Here is a 5783-nt window from a genome sequence, read left to right as displayed (position 1 = left end):
TATAAGCATAAAAAGCGAGAGAAGAGAATCTCATATCAGCAAAATGATGTCGAGAAGAATGAGTCTGAGTTGTATCTTTGGAATTGTGTGTATTGCTTTGCTTTTGAGTTCAGGTAAAGCTATGATGAACAGAAAGCATTAAGTGGTGATATTTGAGTATATTTGTGATTTTGCATGCATTTGGTAATGAAATTGTAATGATTTCAGGATGGGCGAACGTGGTTTGTCATAAGGAAGGGCATTGTCCGGATGGAAAAGCTTGTTTCAATTATTGTGTAGGTTTAGGGTTTAAACAGTTTGGTGGTCTGTGTACTACTCAAGGCATAAATCTATGTTGCTGCATAAGTCAAGAACCTCCTCGACCTCCTCCGGCTTTGTAATACAACTTACCTGTGTAAACATAAATAAATTGTTTCAATTTCTTGTATGATTTTTACGACTGTTTAATATGATAAAAGACTCCTCAGGAAAAATAAATTATAATTCTATTTACGTTACATTATTATATCACATATTTATCAATAGAACTGGGTTTAGAGTTTAGCACAACTGATTAAAATTTGAACCCACCCTAAAAGACACCTGTTTACTTCAAAAATTATGTTTTTCAACCCGTTCTACTATTAAAAAAAGGGTAAAATATTAATATTTCCAATAATTATGACTATTATATATGTTGTTTTATTTTTCCTTTGTTAAATTTTAAGTTTCTCATCAATTCAGGAACTTTTTTATTCAGTTTCTATTAATTTTGTTTTTTGTGATCTAATGATTCTTGTAAGTATGTGAAGTGTAAGATGACAACGAAAGGAAAACCAGTTTTAATGTAACATCTCAATATATAGTGTAAACTATAATAAAGAGAAGCAACATGCATGATAAAGTATTACAGTTATCTATTTAAAACATAAAATGATATCTTTACACTAATCCAAAAACAATTATAAATTTAAAACTTTATATACAGACTGAAAATTATTCCAAAACTATACACAAGGCTCTAAAGAACCAAAAGCGACTACTCAGCAGCAGCATCACCTCCATCCAATGCTTGCTCCAGGGAAACATCTTCTTCCGCTGGATGGTCATCGTAGAAGAAAACAGCCGAATCATACAAAACACAAGCATACAACAGGGTAAGCTAGTTTACACAAAGACTAATCATACAACAATTTATTTAACATCATACAAGCATATTATACATTCACATCACTTAAACCCTTCACACGTAACACACACTGACTTAGACTGTCCGGACTTAGAATGATTGTCGAGCTATGACAGGTCGTGCACTCGTGTTGGCTTCTACTGCTTTGCAAAGCCATTGCCAATGGGTTTCACCCTACCACCCTCACGAGGTTAGTCCGTTATCACTCACCTTGGGCCATACTGGAAGCACCCAAGACTAGGACCTCCTGCTACTCCTCACGACATGGATCAATTCTCTCTACTTGAGAATGAAAGACCATTGAAGTTTCAGGATAACCCCCAAGACTAAGCTCCTGCATTCATTCTAAACTTACTTGAATCTCAACTAGAGATTCTACTTTGAATCACAACATAGGGCACCACCATGTCTCCTCTCCTTAAGGATCATGGAATTACGTCCAAACCATACTTGAACTTTACACTTTTGATTTCAACATACCATAATCACCACAGATATTACATGATACAACTTCAATTTGCTTCATACAACACTCATTGATTCATATCAAACAACATAAGAGTACCCAAGACTTGAACTAGAACGTACCCCTCGCATAGCGCATACATTCGCCTAGCGAGGCTATAAGCTTCTCGCACAACGACCTAACTCGCCTTGCGAAAACCTTAGACAAAGACCAACTAATCTGGATCTCTCGCATAACGATTAAACTAGCTATGCGAATAAAATATGAAAAGCATCAGACCCCAACCCCTCGCATAGCGACCCAATCTCGCTACGCAAGAACCTCATCCAGAGACTTGGCACCCCAAACACTCGCAGAGCGAGACCCACTCGCTAATCGAATAAACAGAATAATAGTTCCAGACCCCAACCAGTCGCATAGCGATCCAATTCGCTATGCGGATTGGCAAACAGAAAGCAACCCTCTATATTCACTCGCACAGCACACCCATTAGCTATGCGGGTACATTGGCAGAGAGCACCTCGCCAAGGTAACTCGCTATGCGAATCCATTCGCACAGCGAGTCTGCATAATCTGCAGAACGAAATTCTGTAGAATTACACAACTCAACCACTCTTTACCAATTCTACTCAACTTGGCCAACTTCTAAGACTCCTAATTCGATGTATATACTAAATTGGACTTGCCTAAAGGATTCTAAACATTTCTAACACCAATCTAAAGTGTTTATGCACCAATCTCTACTCTAAAACTTCCAATTCACCAACTTATAGGCCCAAAACCGATTCTACCACTTGGAACCTGTTTTTGACCATTATGATGACTCAAACCAGTCACATATAACCTATCTACACTATCCCAGCAGTCACCAACAGCCCTTAACCACTAATTCTCAAATTCACTACCTCACTTCCTCTAAAATACACTAAACCAGCCCAAATTCACTTTACACTTTATTTCCTCACTCCCACAACAGGTCTCATACAGTAACAACCTCCCATCTACACAATCACAGCACATAGATGCAACCAAACCAGTTCATCAACAACATATCACAGTTTCATAATTTCATCTTTTCAACTCATTCAATTCACAATACTCTAAAACCAAAAATTTAGTTTCAAGCAGTCAAATACTATCAAATTTAACACATATAGTTCATACAGCAATTCAATACAGTAGCTAGCTCCCCTTACCTCAGAGTTACACCAGCCCCAAACACAGAAATGTTCCAACCGTACCTTGCACAGCAAGGAATCTCAACAGAAACCTACAACTCACCAATTGGTGATAGAGAACCACACTTAGAACCTAAATTGAGGTAGAAATGGAAGGAAATACTGGTTAATCACATGCAACCAGAATCATTGCATGCTCACAGTATAGAGATGAACGGATAGAAAAGAGAGACCACTTACCCAGTTGAAGAACAAGAAATTTATTGGTCCAAACTCAAGCCCTCAACGTTAGGATCGCTTAGACACCTCCTGATCGTTGAACAGATCACTCAGCAAGAAAAAATTGTAGAGAGAATTCAGAGAACTTTGAGGAATAGAGTTCTAGAGAGATGGAATGTTCTTAGAATAATGAGAACTGTTTATAAGAATTCTATTTATATTATAAGATTATTTTTGTCAATACTGAATCTCGTCCGGATTGACTAAATAATGAGTCTCTTTTTATTTTGCCTTATTTTTATTTTTATTTTCTTTATTTTTATTTTTTATTTTTTATTTTATATTATTTTATTTCTTTAGTTTACTTTATTATATTTTATTATTTTATTCCTTTTGTCTTTCTTGGTTATTCTATTTTACTATTATTAAGTTATTTTACTTCATTTTATCTTCTTATTTTAATTTTATTCTACTATATATATGTATATCATTTCGTTTTATATTAGTTTATTTGACTGTATTTTTATTTAGTCTTTTCTAAAAAAAAAAAAAGAGAAAAGAAAAACTTATAAAAAATTGCAAAGAAAAAATTAACAAAAAAAAAAAGGGTTTTACTTAACCGTTTGCGTTTCCAACATTGTTAATTCTTTTTTGGCTGAAATCTTTTCCTATCAACTACTTTTGGAGGCAAATATTTGGCCCAGTCATTTCCAATGGCAAAAAGCAAAGTTAGTGGCCGTAAAAGTGAGCGATCTGTAAAAGAAAGGACATGTTCTTTGGTATTGGAGGAGGCAACAGAGTGTCAGCTGGCAGCCCCTGATTTTGGCCTCTTCACGGCACCAACATCATTCAACTCTGACAAAAAGCATCCACCTCCACCATTTTTCCTAACACCCAGCATCCACTACGCCTATCATCTACCAAAAAAAAACAGTAGGGAATTCCCCATTAACAATTCAGAGCCACCACTTCCTTCAAAAAGAAAAAGAGGAAATCAAAATCAAAATAAAAAAAAAATCCATTCACTCCCAATTTATCATCTTCATTAGCATCCATCGTTCACCGCTGGCCATCCTTCATGGCCTCCAACACCCATCCTTTTCATCCGAGGCCTCCATAACCTGCGACACCTCCGTCCTTGACACACAAGACTTCATTATCACCCTTCATATAATTCCTCACCAAACCAGGATTCACCACATACTCCTATCCCATTCACTCTACAAATTCATCTCCGCATCACACAACACTCAATCCTCCTCCATTCTCTATCAATGTTAGCAACTCATATACACCCATCACCATAGCCATATGGACACCCACGATCAGCACCTATCATCTTCATCCATTTCCTCTTCATTTTCAACTCCAACACCTTATACCATGGCCTAACCTCCATCTCCTCAGCCCCTCACCCGTAACCATCCCAACTACACTTCCATTTCATCCATAATCACCTCCAACAGCCCATCATCTTCATCTTAACCCCTTATCCCACGACTATCCGGATCCTCCTCTTCGAACCCCATCTATCCTATTTTTTCACCTCTCTGATCACCTCCATCCTTACACACAGCTAATATCATCATCCATCTTTTGACCGTGGGCCATTGCCTCAAACAGCCATCATCTTCATACCTTCTTCATTTTCAAGACCTCACCATCAACAGCTACTGGCAGGTCCACTTCGATCACCATCATTCATCGTCAACTCCGACAGTCTGCCACTGGACCAACACCTCCACTTTGCTTTTGCTCGCCACCCCATCTTCATCCTTACCTCCCAGCCAACATCCATCTCGTCTTCCCCACGGGATAACGCCTCCCGCATAATCACCGTGAAATCCCCAGCACCACCATTCACCATCACAAAACCCTTTCTTCTCCTCTCTTTTCTCCCATCCTCGGAACCCAATCATCCTTCCCCCACTCAACACAGTCATCAACAAAACCCCTTCGTCTCAATTCTCAACCCAACTTCAACCCTCAAGATTTCCTACGCAAAGTTTTGATATAGCCATGGAAGAGTTTGAGTCTGTGGAGCGTGCCGCTAAGGTGGCGGCGGCAGTAGCGGAGAAGAGAAGGAGGGAGGTAGATGAGCGAGGGCTTGGCACGACAACTGGCAGGATCTAAGGCAGCCATCGGCGCACTGGCGGCGGCCGGTCTTGGCGGAGGTGACGGTGCACGTGTAGAAGAAGCAACCCCCTCCTTGGGTTGCCGTTTTCGAACGGAGAAGAGGGAGAGAAGGTGGTGGCGCCGCTGCCGGCAGTGGATCCGGTGGTGTTCGGTGTCGCTGGCGAGGCTATGGGATGAAGTGGGTACTTGAGGGTGGAGCGAGTATGTGAGGGAGAGACTTGGATCTTGGATGTTGAGTGCAAGTGATAAAATGAGAGGAAGGAAGAAGAACCCCTAATGATTTTCTGAGTAAAGAAGCTTTGGGCCTAGTTCAAGAATTACGTAGTGCACCCCCAGTTTCATCCTTACACCCCTGACAGATACAAAGTTGGAGAAAAAAGGTTTTGGCCCAAACTAAAGAGCCTCAACTTTACGCCGCACCTCTGGTTTTTAATCTCTACACCCTTATTCTTGTTGGGCTGTTTCTCTTGCTTCATTTTTATGCTTTTGTTTCTTTATTTTTATTAGTATTTGTTTGGTTATTAGTTTTTACTGTATGTAACCCCTTTATATGATAACCCCACTCCTAGATCTTGTCTTTTATTTTTATTTCGGTTTATTTGCTGCACTTTAAACA

At 39.3% G+C, this 5783-nt stretch overlaps 1 long non-coding RNA gene across 1 annotated transcript; it reads left to right on the top strand.

Annotated features, from left to right (window-relative positions):
- LOC148203929 (uncharacterized) lies at positions 1–430 on the top strand. The gene is made up of 2 exons (XR_015784234.1): positions 1–113; positions 208–430. It is a non-coding gene; the product is annotated as an uncharacterized LOC148203929 (long non-coding RNA).
- The last annotated feature ends 5353 nt before the right edge of the window (positions 431–5783 follow it).

This window comes from Vigna umbellata, chromosome 2 (genome assembly GCF_029865625.1).
Source record: "Vigna umbellata cultivar VRB3 chromosome 2, Vumbellata_1.0, whole genome shotgun sequence".
NCBI lineage: Eukaryota > Viridiplantae > Streptophyta > Magnoliopsida > Fabales > Fabaceae > Vigna > Vigna umbellata.
This window is presented reverse-complemented; position numbering and strand designations above follow the sequence as displayed.